We start from the raw sequence: 19,251 nt of genomic DNA, 5'->3' as shown, positions 1-19,251 counted from the left end.
TTTTGTACTCCCTTGGCAAAAAGTTCTTAATTTTCAACTTCAACACGTTGACACCGTTTCTGGTCACTTGAGAAATTTGAACGACATTTAACATTTTTTTATTTATTTACTTTCACTCGCTTTTAATATTATTATTTTTATTTAGAACATAGGAGACGTCAAAATTTATTGCCATGTGCATTCCTTGTACGTAACGATATGAGTCAGGAGAAAAACGAAACAAAAACGAACAAACAAAATAAAAAACAAAAAAGAAACAAAACAAAAAAAATGTTATCTTTATAGTTATAGGCTCTTGAATATGTTTGAGGGATCGTCAGAGAGAGAGAGAGAGAGAGAGAGAGAGAGAGAGAAGAGAGAAGAGGGAGAGAAGAGAGAGATAGAGAGAGAGACGCGAGAGAGAGAGAGAGAGAGAGAGAGAGCGAGAGAGAGAGCGAGAGAGAGCGAGAGGGTGGGGGTGGGAGAGATTACAAATATAGATAGATATATAGATAGGGCTAGTAGATAGGAAGAAATGGGATACCAGTAAAAAAATTCTTAATTTTCAACTTCAACACGTTGACACCATTCCTGGTGACTTGAGAAGTTTTATTGATTTACTTTTACTCACTTTCAATATTATTATTTTAAATCAGAACACAGTGAGACGTCAAAATTGATTGCCTTGTGCATTCCTTGTACGGAACAATATGACTCAGGGGCGAAACCGAAACAAAAACGAACAAACAAAACAAAAAAAAAACACACACAAAAAAAAAAGAAAAAAGAATACAAAAAGTTCCTAGAACAACTTTATAGTTAAAGGGTCTTGAATATGTTTGAGGGAGCGTCAAGAGAGAGAGAGAGAGAAAAGAGAGAGAGAGAGAGAGAGAGAGAGAGAGGAGAGATGGAGAGAGTTAAAGATAGATAGGGCTAGTGGAAAGGAAGAAATGGGATACCAATACCATTCAAAAACACAGGCGTGCTCGAGGTCAGTGATCGATGTGAAAGGTGACCAAATAGAACCTTACTCGGGCAAACAATACTAAAACTTTGATCTCCTTGGAAAAATCATCGGTTTTGATAATGACAAAAACCCTAACGGACTCGGAAACATTAAAAATAGATATATATGTTAAGGAAGATGACTCTTGTTCTTTTAAGGACTCTATTGTTTTTAAAGGTTTGATGGCCCTTATTGATTTCATTGAGGTCATTTTAGGGCTAGTAGAATGGAAGAAGTAGGATACCAGTAAACATATCCTAGTTTTACAAGACACGATAGACAATGAACAATAGACTAGCCCTACAAGACAAAGGACAAGGGATGATTTTGAAAGAAAAGGATGTTTGAAGAAGACAAAGTCAATACTGCCGGGGCAGGGGGGGGGGGGGGGGTAGAGGCGTGGTCTAGACCAGTGATCGATGTGAAAAGTGACCAAATTGAAACTTACTTGGGCAAACACTACTAAAACTCTGATCTCCTTGGAAAAATCATCGGTTTTGATAATCACAAAAATTCTAACGGACTCGGAAAAATTAAAAATAGATATAAATGTCAATTTAAAATTAATTATAGAAGCATTATTCTCTGTGTAGTAATTTTGGTGAAATTGGTCTGGCAGCCACTGTAAGAAACTCGGGCGCCGATTTCGAGCAACTCTCAATCAAGACTTTCCGAGAGTAAATAAAACGCTGTAAATGATATTATTAAGCCGTCAAATTGGTATAAATTTTATGCCTGTCCATTTATGATGATGCCTAACCTACAATAGGCTAAGCATCAATGTCGCCAGTATTGACTAAGGTAAGTATCGACGATATTTGGTCCTTTTAAAATATTGTTATTTCCGGTGGACTGAATACACAGTTCCTTTTCTTTCCTCTTTTATGCGTTAGAGCTTCCCTTGGACAGAGTTGAGTTTCTAGTAGGTATGCTTCAATGCTCATCAACGTGAACAGTGAATATTGGAGGTTTCCAATATTTTGGATTTAATCTTATGATGAGCAATTGAAAACTTTTTACTGATAATTCCATGCAAATCGAATGATTCCTATTAATATTGATAGTCAAGGCAATTCATATTTGATCAACCCTCGTATATATATTATATATATATATATATATATATTATATATATATATATATATATATATATATATATAAATACAATTATGCTCTTCCGCCACGGCATCATAAGGCATCGTCGCCTAGGCATTCCACGAAGGAATATAGATAATTCATCAAACAAGATGTCTGATGTCAACAGGAATCACACATGTTGTCCAAGTGAGCAAATTGGGGGTTATTTATATTGCCCAAGGAAAAAAATCGAGGCCTGGAGCGGGCGTCAAACCGGGACCTTCCGGGGCACAGTGCAACGCCTTAACCACTCGGCTACTTCGCCCGCATATTTTTATGGCTATGTGCTCTTGTGGTATGACTATGGCACTCGCTCTTGGATCAGAAGGTCCTTTTTTGAGCCTAGATGGGCGCTTAGTTGAGTCAATGGAAAAGGCTTTTTAATCACATTTCTCACCATACTCAGGTGTAAAATGAGTACCTGGAGGTTAACAGATCTGTCTGATGGTGGAAAAAATTGTAATATCACCTAACAGTCTTCGTGTCTTGCTCTACATTTTATGTGTTGCTGTTGGTTAGGGATGCTTTGTAAAGCGCTTTGAGCACGTTTCGTGGATATTGCCCGGGATCAATCACGGTCCCTTCGCGTATGAAGCGAGTGCTCTACCAACTGAGTTATCGGGACCCCCGATGGTGCATTGACGTACACAAAAACTGTTTTTATTGTATCTGATAAAAAGGAACATGGTATTCATAAAGGACAATTTTTAATGTTATTCTGTCCCTCCAGGAAAATGCTATTTTCCCCCCCACCATATTATACAATAAGACTGATCAAATGAGTAAAATGCCAGAATCGACATATTATGGGTTAATCCCCCCCCCCCCTTTTTTAAAAGTTGTTGTGATGCTGATGCATTTTGTACATTTGTATTTATATAAGTCTTGAAAGAAAGAGCAAAAATCAATTATTAGAATAAACAAGCAAAGAATATATATTCATATTTAAAAGAGGAAGGAGAAACAACAAACAATCAGAGGACAACAGAGATGTCAACTAAAAATTGTCGAAATCGACTTCTGAATACAATTAAAAAGAGGAATAAAACTGCATACGAAGTTGCCCAACAATTATTATTATTAATAATAATATTCTCTAGAATTAATATAAACACCGTTACTGTTAGGTATCATTGATATTATCATTATTTAATTTATAAAGAAACCGATTTTAAAAATGTAATCCATGTGTCTTTAACTTCACAATGTTTTCAGTCCTACTTTTGTATAAAAAAAGTCTTTTGTTTTCCTAACAAAAAAAAAAAATAATAAAAATATAAAAAGAAACAATTTTTCTGCACGCTCCATAAAGGGAACAAATCAATATATATATATATATATAATATTATGAGAGACAGAGGGAGGGAGAGAGAGAGAGAGAGAGATAGATAGAGGAGAGAGAGAGAGAGAGAGAGAGAGAGAGAGAGAGAGAGAGAGAGAGAGAGAGAGAGAGAGAGAGATAGTCTAAGTTTACCTCAATGTTTTTAAATTAATAATGATATTTCACAATACACACCAAGCCAAGCACGAATATTGTCACATAAGGTAAATTATGTTCTACTCTTCTGATCTGTTTTCAGCATTAAGCAACCCAATAATTAAGTTGGTATCGTCACAAAACCTATCCCTATTTCATGAAGTCATTTGCTAGTTTCTATGAAAATCCTTGATTGATTAATAATGCTACAAATAGGGAAAGCACCAGAATTATACATTAAACCCTATTTCAGTCTCTAGGTGACGATGCACCCCAGACCTATGTCTTCCTTTGACAAAATGGCCAATTTTCAACGCAGATACTTCAAATCTGTTGAGTTTTCCTCGCTAATTATTATTATTATCATGGGGGAGTGGGGGGGGGGGGGGGGTTAAGGCATTGCACTACGACCCAGAAGGACCCGGGTCGGAGTTCCGCTTCAGGCACTTTCGTCTTTTTCCTTGAGCAAGATTATTAACCCCTAATTTGCTCACTTGGTGATTCCTGTTGACATCAGAAATCATGTTTGATGAGTTCTTTATATTCCTTCGCGGAATGCCTAGGCGAAGATGTCTTATGATGTCGTGACGGAAAAGACATAATTTAAAATTATTGTTATTGGATGGGGTACTTTGACCTCATACTCTGGGCAGGGAGTGACGCTGTGTCTTCAATCCCCTCATTATCTGTTTTTCGAGTTGCTTTCTGTCATTGTCTTCGAAGGAGATTGCTTGGTTTTGTCCTGGCCCTTGTCAGAGTCCTTAGCTGAGAGGGAAACCGTCAAATGTTTTGAGAAATTATATTTTCCCCTTGTCAATCATCTCTCTGTTATGTATTATTTGTTATGTATTCTCCTTTGGATATTCACTCGAGCACTGAAATCTCGAACAAGCCGGGACAGCGCCTATTTGTTCGAGATTTCCGTGTTTCAAGTTTTCCGTGTTGAGTATTTTTATAAAGGATATATGAGGAAGAATATGAGGGAGGTAAATGTGGCTGGTCTTGATAAAAGTCACATTATAATTATTACTCCCCTTGTTGTGAACTCGCAGAGTCAAGAGTGAGACAATTCGATTTCCTTTTATCCGTCATCTTTTACACAACTGTGAAAAGAGTTTTCACCGGCGTTGCGTTCAGTGAATCTTGTCTTGTTCAATTACAGAAATGCAATGGCGATTCCCACTGCGTGTGCTTAACATAAAAGCCATCAAATCGCATTGTGGATTACACACTAATACTCTATCACTCCTCATTTACACAAGGAGGTACTTATTATGTCTTCTACCCTCCTATATTTGTTTTTCAATTGCTTTCTGTCTTTGGCTTGGAATGAGATTACTTAATTTTGCCCTGGGCCTGTTTGCAGAATGAAGGTTTCAGCTCACGACAAACCTTACAGTTGTTGCAGTTTGTTCGTGTTTCATCCACGGAATAGGGGAGATTCTTTGACCTGACAAAATGTTTCATTCTTGCAACTTCAGGGTGGCAGAGTGAGTCGTGAAGGGCTTTTAAAGTTTCTAAATCTGAACCAGTAGATAAGCAGAACTTCCTTGAAAATGCGTCAGCCGCTACATTGTCTTTTCCAGGTCGATACACTACGTCATACCTGTAGCTAGACAGTTCAATTTTCCATCTTTGGATTTTATCATTCTTCACTTTTCCTTTTGCAGAATTTCCGTACATAAAGGCAACGCTTTTCTGATCTGTCACAAGTTTGAAATGCTTCACAAGAAGATAGTGCCTCCACTTTCGAAGGGATTCCACAATAGCGTAAACCTCTTTTTCAACAGAAGAATGCTTCTTTTCACTATGGTTCAGAGTTCTTGAAAAGAAAGCCACAGGACGTCCACCTTGATTTAGTGTTGCTGCGATTGCAATTTCAGAAGCGTCAGATTCTACAACTAGAGGAGCGTTGTGGTCAATTGTTTTCAATTTCCTTTTTCAAAAAATCAAACGAATCCTTGGTCTTTCTTGACAATGGAAATGTGGTATTTTGGACCAGTGGGTGTATTTTATCCGAGAAATGAGGGATCCAGGATGATTAGTATGGAAACATTCCAATCCGATCTGTTGAGATTTGATATTGTGAGGATCTGAAAGTTCTCTCAGTGGCCGTAATCGGTCAGGGTCTGGCTGAATGCAACCTTTGGAGACTTGAAATCCAAGCAACTTGATTTGTCTAACAGACTGGATTGTCTTACTTTCATTGAATGTTATATTACAATATGTTCTTTGGAACACCTGAGAAATTTCACAAGGTTTTCACCATGCTCTTGTTGATTTCTGCCACAGATTGTCACATTGTCTAAGTAAGCAAACGTGTCACTCAGTTTCTCATCTCGAATAATGGAATCAATGATACGCTGAAAGCAAGCCACTCCGTTCGTGACTCCAAAGCGAATTCGCTTGAATTGGTAGAGATTTCCACTGGCCTCAAAAGCCGTATACAGTTTCTCCTCGTCTTTTATTGGGATCTGGTGGTAAGCACTTTGCAAATCGAGGGTGCTATAGACACTGTGCAGAGACGTCAACTTTAAAGTTGGCTCACAGGAATTTCAGACACCACTCGTAGGAATGCAATGCCGAAAGAAGAATTTCCGCACACAAGAAAAAGGAATTGGAATGGTATTTGGCATTGTGTTTACATATTGTATAGTTCTAAATAGATAACTGATTAAAATTATATTTTGATACATAAACACATTGCCAAATACAATCCCCAAGTTTTCTTATTTCAAATGAAGTAAAGCGCCAAAACCTAATGGTAGAGATTGTAGTACTGTGGTAGTCAGGATGATGTGGTATTGGTGGTTGTTGTAGTAGTGGTAGTAATGATGATGAAGATGTGATACTGGTTGTTGATGTAGTAGTAGCGGTAGTGGTGGTTGAAGTAGTAGTTGTAGTGATGATAATGTGGTGGTGGTATAGCGGTAGTAGTAGTAGTAGTTGTTGTGGCCGTGATTGTAATGATATGGTGATGGTGAAGTAGTGGTAGTAGTGATTTTGATGTGGTAGTGGTTGTTGTAGTAGTAGTGGTATTGATGATGATGTGGTGGTGGTTGTAGTAGTCTTAGTGGTAGTGATGATGATGTGGTGGTGGTGGAGGTTGTAGTAGCAAAGGTAATCATGATGTAGTGGTGGTGGTTGTAGTAGTAGTGGTAGTGATGATGTGGTGGTGGTGGTCGTAGTAGTAGTGGTAGTGTGATGATGATGTGGCTGTGGTGGCTGTTGTAGTAATGGTAGTTGCAGTGATAATGATGTGTTGGTGGGTGGTTGCAGTAGTAGTGATAGTGATGATGATGTGGTGGTGGTGGTTGTAGTAGTAGAGGTAGTGATGATGATATGGTGGTGGTGGTTGTAGTAGCAGTGACAGTGATGATGATATGGTGGTCGTGGTTGTAGTAGCAGTGGTAGTGATGATAATGTGGTGGCGGTGGTTGTAGTAGTAGCAGTGGTGGTAGTGATAAAGATGAGGTGGTGGTGGTGCTTGTAGTAGTAGTGGTAGTGATAATGATGTGGTGGTGGTTGTAGTAGTGGTGGTAGTGATGATGATGATGATGATGATGATGATGATGATGATGTGATGATGATGATGTGGTATTGGTGGTTGCACTAGTGGTGGTAATGATGATGTGGTGGTGGCGGTTGTAGTAGTATCAGTGGTAGTGATGATGATGTGGTAGTGATGGTTGTAGTAGTAGTGGTATTGATGATGTGGTGGTGGTGGTTGTAGTAGTAGTGGTAATGATAATGTGGTGGTGGTGGTTGTAGTAGTAGTAGTAGTAGTAGTAGTAGTAGTTAGTAGTAGTAGTAGTAGTAGTAGTAGTAGTGGTAATGATGATGTGGTGGCGGCGGTTGTAGTAGTAGTAATAGTGGTAGTGATGATGATGTGGTAGTGGTGGTTGTAGTAGTAGTGGTAGTTGCAGTGATGATGATGTGTAGGTAGTGGTTGCAGTAGTAGTGGTAGTATGAAGTGGTGGTGGTGGTAGTGGTGGTTGTAGTAGTAGTGGTAATGATGATGTGGTGGTGGTGGTTGTAGTAGTAGTAGTAGTGATGATGTGGTGGTGATGGTTGTAGTAGGAGTGGTATTGATTATGATGTGGTGGTGATGGTGGTTGTAGTACAAATGGTAGTGATGATGATGTGGTAGTGGTGGTTGTATAAGTAGTGGTAGTGATGATAATGTGGTGGTGGTTTAGTAGTAGTAGTAGTGGTAGTGATGATGATGTGGTGGTGGTGGTTGTAGTAGTAGTGGTAAATGTGATGATGTGGCGGCGGTAGTGTATTAGTAGTGGTAGTGATAATGTGGTGTCGTGGTTGTAGTAGTATTGGTAGTGATGATGATGTGGTGGTGGTGGTTATAGTAGTTGTAGTGATGGTGATGTAGTGGTAGTGGTTGTAATAGTGATGGTAGTTGTGGTAGTGATGATGATGTGGTGGTGGTGTTTGCAGTAGTAGAGGTAGTGATGATGGTTGAAATACTAGTGACAGTGATGATGATGTGGTGGTTGGAGCGGGGGGGGGGGGGGGTCGTGGGGGGATCCTTGGAACAAATTGACCTCACCGGAATTTGACGGAAGTTGCCCGGAGCCCAGATTTTTTTGCTCCAGGCCGGAGTTTTTTCCGGTGAAACCGGAGTTTTGGCATTACTGCTCTGTGTTTTGAATTTGTTTCAATCATTTCATTAATGTCTGGAAGTTGATATGTATCGAGTAGAGTGAAGCGATTGATGGTCCACAACCATGCGTTTCGGTAGTTGTCACCAATACCTGCGATCGCCATGGAGAATCAGATGGTTCGATTACATCCTCGTCAAGAAGTTTCTGAACCTCAGAGTCAATGAATTGCTTGGCAGGTAATGAAAACCGTCTAGATTTTGTTGCAATAGGTCTGACTTCTGGAAGAAGATTCTTGAAAAGAAAAACAGGTTTGATTTTTGAAGCAGTGAGACTAAAAACGGAGAAAGTAGGCTTTGAACCTTTGAAGGATATTTGAACTCCATTATGCTGTTCAAGAAATCATGACCTAAAATCAAGTCCGAACACAAACCTGACAGGATAAAAAATTTCACATTCCCATAGAAATGTCCCTGGTATTCCAAAGAGACAAAACAATGACCGTTGGTTATACTGGAAAGATTAGTAGACGCCATGGAGATTTCTTTCTTTGATTTGAAATTCTTAAATTGAAGACTTTGTACGACCTCTGTTTAAATGAAACTCTCGGAGCTTCCAGTGTCTATCAACGCTTTAACTAGCTTGTTAAACAATTACATGTCAATACAGCTCTATAGAGACTAGCGGGAGCTGCGGATGAAAAGGCTGAACTGAGTGTATTTGGGTCTGCCGCAGATGCATATTCGTTTTTACTTTTCGACTGGCATACCTTTTGAAAATGCCCTTTTTCCCCACAACTTTTACACAGCGCCTCTCAAGTGGGGCATTTTGATCAAGGATGTCGTTGGTACACGCAGAAAAAGCATTGAGAGTTCGTGACTGCAGCATTTACTGGGCCAAATTCCTTTTCAGAGGGCAGAGAAGCAATGCTGCCACATGGCACAGTAGTTCTAAGAGTGTTTTTCAGCCATCTCCAAGGATCGAGCTTGTTCATAAGCGGCCATAAGTTCGATTGTCTTATTCTCGAGGAGTCGCTGCCTGATCTGGTTAGAGGAGAGGCCACAAATGAAAGTATCTCGGATGAAGTCCTCCCTGTTCTTATCAGCAGTGACAGTTTTAAAATCACATTCTTTGGCAAGTCTCTTCAAATTTTGAAGGAACTGATCCAGTTCATGTGACGCATTTGAAATTAATGTCGCTCCATCAGAATTTTTATCCAGATCTGGTTTAGTGCAGAGTTATGACACTTTATCCATGGCGAAGCTAACTGCTGTAAGTCCCTTTAGTAAAGAGGACTGAACCTTTTGTAGTATTGCATCTTTATTCATGCACACAGGTGAAGCATACTTAAATACTTCCTCATTACATGCAACAACGTTCTGTCGAGGGCAGTTTCCCTGTATTTCTCATGAAGAAAATTAATCATGTCCTTTGTGAGGCCATTACTAAGTGCTTAACTAACCCGGAGGCAATATTGGGCGATACGTCACTCCCCTGTCTCTCTTGTGAACCAACCACTCGATTAAACTAGTCATAAGTCTCATTGGTGTCAGCCATAACCAATCCATCTGACCGCGAAAGATAAGAAATATCAGCTGACCGTGAAAGGTCAGAAAGTAGTACATTATTATGCTCATGCGAGTTACTGGCGCTGGCAGGTCGCAAAGAAACAGAACCCCCTACATCACAATTGTCATTATTTTAAACAGGTCCCGAAAGACCTACATCACAATTGCCGTTATTTTCAACAGGTCACCTGTCTTTGAACTTTCCTCAACTATTGTAATTGTAACTTTCTTATTCCCTTACTCGTCCAATCGCCCAATTTATCACCAACAAAGTCACTGGCGCAAGGCTTTCTTCACTCAAATTAAATATGGCTTTCATTGTTGTCAAACAAAGGGGCAAACAAGAGCGTCAGCCCTCAGGCTATAACTAGCCTATTACAATATTAGTATAATGAATATATAGACAGATAATGCACACTTCAGTATCGTATGACACTTTACAAATGAATAAAATTGATTAAGTAAATTATACTCCAAAAATACAAATAAATAATAAATTATTCACGGAGCTGCCAAACAATGAACTGATTACTTGAAAAACACTCGCTAAAAGGAGTCTGTAATGTGTTCAGCGCTGGAAGGCTGCTTTTCACGGAGCTCTTAAAATTATTGCATTTTACGGCGGTTTTAAGTGTTATTTCTATATAGGACGAATTTTATTTCATATTCAGAAGATTTCTTATGACTTTGTGCTGCTTTTGACGAAATTTCGTGAATTCTAAACAATTAATTTACCAACATTTTAAAGTTCTGTAAATTTTTGCAAGGATTTTATCATCTATTGAGACCATTTTTGTTTACGTTGTACGATTTTAGGAAGAAAAAAAACAACAGTGAGCTATTTTAATCTTATTACAACGGTCGACGATGAACATTGAAAATGACTACACCTAATTATTGTTATAACTATTCACCCCGACACCTACGTACAATACGACACACAATTAATAATACACCGAATTTAGAAATAGTGAACATTTTGAGATCTTTTGAATTATTCAAGGCATACAGAAAAATAACAAAAGAGGAAATAAAGGTGGAAGGAAACAAAAACAAAAACCAGGAGAAGCCAAAGAAAAAAAATCAAAAACAACTCAGTCAAATTAAAATGCAATAATTTAAATTCTACTAATAACAATGACGGAAGGCAACGGAAAACCACCGCAACTAACAAACTTTCCCAGGACATCAGCTGTCCCGAACCCGTTGAACGTTTCAAACTGGTGCGAAATGAAACAATCACATTGGACACGTGGAATGTACGTATATTAAACCATTTAGGAAAAATTGAAAACGTTATTCAAGAAATGAAAAAAATCCAAATTAACATCCTTGGAATCTCAGAAACGAAGTGAAAGGGAGAAGGAGTAGTTAAAGAAGATGATTTTGTATTGTATTATGCAGGTGGAAAACATCATGAAAAAGGAGTTGGCATTCTTTTAGACAAATCAACATCAAAGTTCTATTTAGATCATGTTGCAATCTCAGAACGAGTTATCTTAGTAAAGTTGAAAGGAAACCCATTAATATTATTCAAACATACGCCCCGACATCAGACAGTGACGAAAACGCAATTGAGACAATAATTGGTGATTTCAATGCAAAGGTTGCTAACGAGAGAGTTGAAAATATCGTTGGCCCCCACGGACTAGGTACCAAAAAATGATAGAGGGAAAGACTTGTCGACTGGTGCAGATTGGAAAACCTTACTATTGTCAATACATGGTTTAAAAACCACGATAGAAAGAAGTGGACATGGATAAGCGCAGGTGGCCTTTATAAAAATCTGATAGACTTTATTCTGGTCCAACATCGATTCAGAAATATCGTACGCAACGCAACAACTATTCCAAGCGCAGATTGTAAAAGTGACCACAGACCTGTCAAGGCCACGCTAAAAATAAAACTTAAACAAATAAAGAAAAAAGAAAGTGGAACCAAAACTGCAATTAGATCTATTGAGAATTAACCATCAAATAAAAAAGATGACAAAGAATGCGTGAAAGAAAAAAGTGAAATCTTGACCTCACCTCAGACATAAACATAGATGAGTACTGGAATCAAGTATCGAACTGCATCACAGAATCTGCAAGAGAAACTATTCCATCTGTGAAAAACACGAACCAAAACATAAGTGGATAGATGACAAGATTTTGAAACTGATGAATGAAAGACGAAAACTAGAACGCAACAGCAATGAATATAAAGAGGCTAATAAGATTATAAAACGTGAGTGTAAGAGAGCAAAGGAAGATTATATTTAACATGAATGTCACAGAATTAAAAGACTAAAACAATCTAACACCAAACACTTCAACCAGTCAATACAAGATCAAAGTGGAAAACACCCAGCCTTGGCAAGAAAATGCGTTAAAGACGCAAAAGATAATATACTTATCGACAACAACGACATTTTGGAACGTTGGGCGGTATACATAAAAAATCTATACGCGGACGACAAAAGAGGATAAAGGAATCTCGACTGTGAACACGGGTCCCCAGATTTTGCGAGAAGAAGTAGAAGCTGCTTGCAAAGAGATGAAAAAGGGGAAAGGTGGTAGGCCAAGATAGCTTCTCAATAGAATTGATTGACGCCCTCGACGATCTGGGAATAGACATTTGACAAAAGCCTTTAATGTCTTATATGAAAAGGGTGAATTGCCTAATGTCTTAAGACAATCGGTATTCATTACGATATCCAAAAAAAACAAGGTACTATTGACTGTGCCAACACAGAAACAATCAGCATAATGAGCCAGGCCACAAAAATTATGTTAAGAATACTTATGAAAAGAATGAGGAACCAGATCTCTCCAGAGATAAGTGAAGAGCAGTTTGGTTTTGTTAAAGAAAATGGTACGGTAAATGCAATCTTTACATTGAAAACATTAATGCAACGGTCAATCGACAAACAAAAATCACTTTATCTATGCTTCATTGGTTATTCCAAAGCTTTTGATTCAGCACAGCACGATACGCTATTCAAAATCTTAGAAAAGATCAGTATAGACAGTAAAGTCCTTCGACTTGTGAAAAACTTATATTGGAATCAAACAGCGTGTGTCAAACTGGATAATGAAGCATCGGACTTCTTTAACTTCGAGAAAGGAGTAAGACAAAGTTGCGTCTTATCACCGGACCTTTTAAACATACATAAGGCTCTGTTCTTGGCCCTGTCCTTTTTCCTGTATATATGCAGCCCCTTTCTAGTGTGATACCCAGATTCAATCTGAGTTATCATTTTTATGCAGATGATACGCAAATATGATTCAGCACCTCTTAGTATTTACAGTTCTTAATACAACGAATGACGAGCTGTTTTAATGAGATTAAATCTTGGATGTACCACAATAAGTTAAAATTAAATGATAGTAAAACTGAGATTTTAATGTGTGGAAGGCCGAGTATCCTTAAACAGGCAAATAAACCACCTATTACTCTCGGAAATAGCACAATAGAATTTTCAAATAAAGCAAAAAAACCTTGGCGTCATCATCGATAAAGATCTTTCCATGACAAGCCACGTGAATAACACCATACAATCTATGTACATAGAAATGAAAAAAAAGCAAAATTCGTAATTTAATACCGAGGCATATAACAAAACTTTTAATTAATTCCCTGGTTTTATCTAAATTGGACTATTGTAACTCCCTTTGGGCGAATTTAGCTAAAGACAAAATTAGCAACCTTCAGGTTGCTCAAAATAACGCAGCCAGGCTCATTGTACGCAATAACAAAAAATACCCGTCAGCAACTCTTCTTCTCCGTGAGTTACATTGGCTTCCTGTGGAAAAAAGAGTTGCTATAAGATTTGTACTGTTGTCTACAAATCCCTGAGCACGAACAGTCCCTCCTATATTAAAGACCGTCTAAACATATATGTCCCCAATAGAAACTTGAGGTCAAGCAATGACCAATCAATTCTTGTCAAACCTAAGCCATTGCTAGGTGAACAGTCTTTTCAATTTTCGGCCCCCCATTTTTGGAACTCTCTCCCATCACACGTGAGATGCTCGGATTCGTTGACATCGTTCAAATCTCGCTTAAAGTTTTATCTTTTTACGTCATAATGTTGCAATATTATTTTCATATTTTGTTGTTGTTAAATTGAATTCGTATCACGTTTCCTTCACAATTGTCTCACTGTAATATGTTTTGTTTTATAACACTGTAAAGCGCTTCGAGCCTGTCACAACGGGGTAAAGCGCTATACAAATGCCATTTATTATTATTATTATTATTATTATTATTATCATTATTATTATTATCATTATTATTATTATTATTATTATTATTATTATTATTATTATTATTATTATTATTATTATTATTATTATTATTATTATATTATTATTATTATTATATAGTGAAATAATATTCAAAGAAATTGAAGACATGAAAGGCGTCGTCGTTGGAGGGCAGAATATTAATAGCATAAGCTACGAAGACGAAGGTACTCTAATGGCATATTCTCCAGAACACGTGCAGAAAATTTTAGATATAGAAGAGATGGGCCTGAAAATAAATATTAAGAAAACAGATTGCATGGTGGTCTCAAAGAATGACAACAACGCGACCTTCCACTTGTCAAGCAAAGGAGAGAGGCCATCAAACAAGTAAAGAAATTTAAATATTTAGGCACAATCATCACCCATGACGCACGTGACATAGATGATATAAAACAAAGAATAGCAAAAGCAAAAAACGTGTTCCACAAAATGCGACCAGTTGTGTCAAACAACAACCTAAACTTGAATACCAGAATGAAAATAGTAGAAACATATGTTATAAGAACCCTTTTATACGGTTGTGAAACGTAGACGCTTGACAAAGAATGTACGAGGAGGTTAGAGGCACTTGAGATGTGGGTGTATAGAAGAATGTTGAGGGTATCATGGACAGACAGGTGTACGAACGAGGAAATGTCGGAGAAGGTGAGAAAGGGAAGAATACTGATCGATAACATCAGAAAGAGGCAGTCACGCATTCTGGGACATGCGTGGAGAAGAGACGGAATAGAAAAGTTGGTAACATCTGGGATGATCGAAGGAAAGAAAGCTAGAGGAAGACAAAGAATGACTTATCTAAATAACTTAAGAATGGCCAAATGCGACTTAAAAGCAACACAGATTTCATGCGCACCGCAGAGGATCGTGATTCGTGGAGACAGCTGACCGGCAACGTGCTCAACAGCACAAGCCACGATGGATGATAATGAAAAGTGATCACGTGAGTGCATCGCATTCTACAAATGGTTCCATTCGGCATTAAAGTAGACGGAATAATTATAGCATACAGAAAACAAATGATAGGTACTATGGCCTCAAGAATGATCAGACTGCAATGATACCATGCATATTAAGATCTAAGGTATAGAGAGGTAAAAGTATGCAGAAAAAGTTGTTGATAGAGTCTGCGGATCAGAAAGAAATTTAGGAAAATTAAATTAATGTAATCTACTCACATTATAATTGAAAATCACACCACTGAACCGGATAGACACACGTTCATTCTTGTAAGATATTTTTGTGGAAGAGAATGTATCATTGTAAGGTGTATGTTTATAATGCTCGCGTCCTGTTCCATTCCCTCACGGGTCTTCGTTTTGAAGCTAGGGTGGTGGAGGGCGTGTCTTCCAGATGTCTAATACCTAATTTTCCAATTGTCCATTAGCGGAGTGTGAGCGACACTAGTTGAGTAGGGTTTTTCTCTCGTGTAGGTGTGAGGTGTGCATCCTTCGCAAGGGTAGGTAACTGCGCGTCAACCCAGTTAACACATTATTATCATATATTATTATTATTATTATATTATTTTTTATTTATATTTTTTATTATTATTATTATTATTATTATTATTATTATTATTATTATTATTATTATTATTATTATTATTATTATTATTATTATTATTATTATTATTATTATTATTATTATTATTATTATTTATTATTATTATTATTATTATTATTATTATTATTATTATTATTATTTATTATTATTATTATTATTATTATTATTATTATTATTATTATTATTATTATTATTATTATTATTATTATTATTATTATTATTATTATTATTATTATTATTATTATTATTATTATTTTATTTATTATTTTATTATTATTATTATTATTATTATTATTATTATTATTATTATTATTATTATTATTTTTATTATTATTATTATTATTATTATTCTTATTATTTTTATTATTATTATTATTATTATATTATTTTATTATTATTATTATTATTATTATTATTATTATTATTATTATTATTATTATTATTATTATTATTATTATTATTATTATTATTATTATTATTATTATTATTAGTGATAATGGCCGGTTAAAGCCCTGTCGATATTTTTCACTTGTGGCAGTGAGGGCAAGACTAAGTAATCTCATTCCAAGAGAAGGACAGAAAGCAGTTGGAAAACAGATATAAAGGGTATAGAAGACACAGCAAATAACCCCCCTTTTTCTCATTATGGGAGGATTTATAGGGTGAAATAGATGCCAAAGAATAAAATGTTTAGAAATAATGAGTGTAAGAACGTTTTGTAATTAAATTTTCACAGCACATTTAACTCAATCCTGCTGCAGCTTCGTGGTTTATTCGTATTACATTCGACTTACGACCTGTTATGCTGTGGAAATGACACAGTTGAGTCCTTGAGTAAAGCTCTTTTTTGTATTTACTCAAATATTCAGGAGTAAATAAGTAACTGACAAGTAAACTAGTTTCTCTATTGACAATAAACTATAACAATTCAATCCAATTCAAAGGTTTATTTTTAGGCAATTGCCAATATAATCATACATGAATATAATACACACACACATACACACACACACACACACACACACACACACACAAAAATATATATTATATATATATATATATATATATATATATTTAATTCAACAAAAATGAAACACATATGATATGTACATAAACAAATGGATTTTATATAGCACTCTTTATCACTCTCTTATCTGAATCCTCAAAAGCTCTCGTTGGATACATGTTAGCAATGGAATAGAATACAAAGTTTGTATATGTTTATGAATATTAAGGGCATTCAATGGATTTTATCATATTTTGCCCTATACCATATGTTATGTTATGTTATTTGAGCTTTTATATAGCGCAATATCCACTAAACGTGCTCAAAGCGCTTTACAACATTTTCCCAGCCAGCAGCCACAATTAACATGTAGAAAGAGACATGACACTGGCAGTTAGGCGATATTACATTGTTTTTTTTTTTCAGGACCGAGACAATGCCGTTAATGGCCAGGTGCTTATTTTACACATGAGTACGCTGAGAGAATGTAAGTAAAGAGTCTTATCCAAATGGTATGGAGCCATTTGGAGGATGCGATGCACTCACGTGATCACTTTTAGCGTGTGTTTTTCAAGTAATGAGTTCATTGTTTGGCAGCTCCGTGAATTAATCATTATTTATTTATATTTCTGGATTATGATTTACTTAATCAATTTTATTCATTCGTAAAGGACCGTATGATACTGAAGTGTGCATTTTCTGTGTATATATTCATTATAATAATATTGCCATAGGCTAGTTATAGCCTGAGGGCTTACGCTCTTGTTTGCCCTTTGTTTAAGAACACTGAACGCCGTATTAAATTCGAGTTAAGAAAGGCCTTGACGGTGATGAATCGACGAGTGAGGAGAATAAGAATATACAATTACAATAGTTGAGGAAAGTTTAAAGAAAGGTGACAATGGAAAAGGATACGTCTGTTCGCGACCTGTTGAAAATAATGACAATTGGGGTTTAGGTCTTTCGCGACCTGTTGAAAATAATGACAATTGTGATGTTGGTCTTAAGCGACCAGTTGAAATAATGACAAGTGTGTGTAGGTCTTTTGCGACCTGTTGAAATAATGACAATTATGGTGTAGGTCTTTCGCGACCTGTTGAAATAATGACAATTGTGATGTAGGTCTTTTGCTACCTGTTGAAATAATGAAAATTGGGGTTTAGATCTTTCGCGACCTGTTGAAAATAATGACAATTATGATGTAGGTCTTTCGAGACCTACCAGTGCCAGTAGCTCGCATGAGCATAATAATGTACTACCTTCCGCGGTCAGCTGATATTTCTTATCTTTCGCGGTCAGATGGATTGGTTATGGCTGACACCAATGAGACTTATGACTAGTTTAATCGAGTGGTTGGTTCACAAGAGAGACAGGGGAGTGACATATCGCCCAATATTGCCTCCGGGCTAGTTAAGCACTTAGTAATGGCCTCACAAAGGACATGATTAATTTTCTTCATGAGAAATACAGGGAAACTGCCCTCGACAGAACGTTGTTGCATGTAATTAGGAAGTATTTAAGTATGCTTCACCTGTGTGCATGAATAAAGATGCAATACTACAAAAGGTTCAGTCCTCTTTACTAAAGGGACTTACAGCAGTTAGCTTCGCCATGGATAGAGTTTCAGAACTCTGCCCTAAACCAGTTCTGGAAAAAAATTCTGATGGAGCGACATTTATTTCAAATGCGTCACATGAACCTGATATTTTTTTAGAAGACAATCATGCAGGGGTGAAATTAAGGAAGATTGCAACTTTTTATGTAATGCTCTTACCCAGTCAGTGGCAAACTTTTCTGTGTAAATGTGGCGGATAAAGTCAAAGAGCTAAATGACTCGAGGAGACAAATCTCTCAACTGTTCCATCCATATCATAACGCCAATAAAAGGTTCCTCCCTTTTTTAGGCAAAGGTCAACCTTAGAGGGGGAGGGTAATCAGAGTCGTTCTGGAGGGGGCCTTACCAGCAGTAAACAATATCACCAAAAAAAGAGGAATTGAATAAGGTAATGTTTGAGTATAGACATGGAGGAAGGACGGACTACTTTCTTCCATTGTGGAAAAGAATAACATCTGATTCGTGTATTCTTGGGTGCGTTTCGGGTTGCTAAATAGATTTTATATCTAATGATGTCTCAACACAAGCCTGCTCATATTATTCAATTTCACCTTTCTTTACCAACCATTGTAAAATCGTCACATTCTTTACGATACAACCAACACTTTTATCTTTCTGCTTTCTTTTGCACATCACAAAATTTAAAGAGAATTTGTTGTTATAGCTATACAAACTCGACACTGTGTGGTAGATAGAGCTCATTTTGCTGAACAATATTATGTATAAAATCTACTTGTCGCTTTTCTGTTTGAGTGAGAAACTCTTTTTGTGCTGGGTGGGTGCAAAGTTTCGGTGAAAATTCTGAAAATGGCATTTAAGGAGAGAGTTAAACAGGAAGAAAAGAAGGCTCTGGATGATATATGGTGGCGCTGTTTGAGAAAGATGGCGTGATTATGAAATGTAATCATGAATGTAGTGAATTTATTGATAATGTTTTCCTTCTGGAAAAACGCGATTCCATGGACAGGAGAAAGAAATAGCTATAGAATGATTCT

The sequence above is a fragment of the Berghia stephanieae genome, unplaced genomic scaffold (assembly GCF_034508935.2).
Source record: "Berghia stephanieae isolate SIO BIC M18660-M18661 unplaced genomic scaffold, UCSD_Bste_1.3 scaffold32, whole genome shotgun sequence".
Lineage (NCBI taxonomy): Eukaryota > Metazoa > Mollusca > Gastropoda > Nudibranchia > Aeolidiidae > Berghia > Berghia stephanieae.
The sequence above is the reverse complement of the archived record's forward strand: the minus strand, read 5'-3'. Positions refer to the sequence as shown.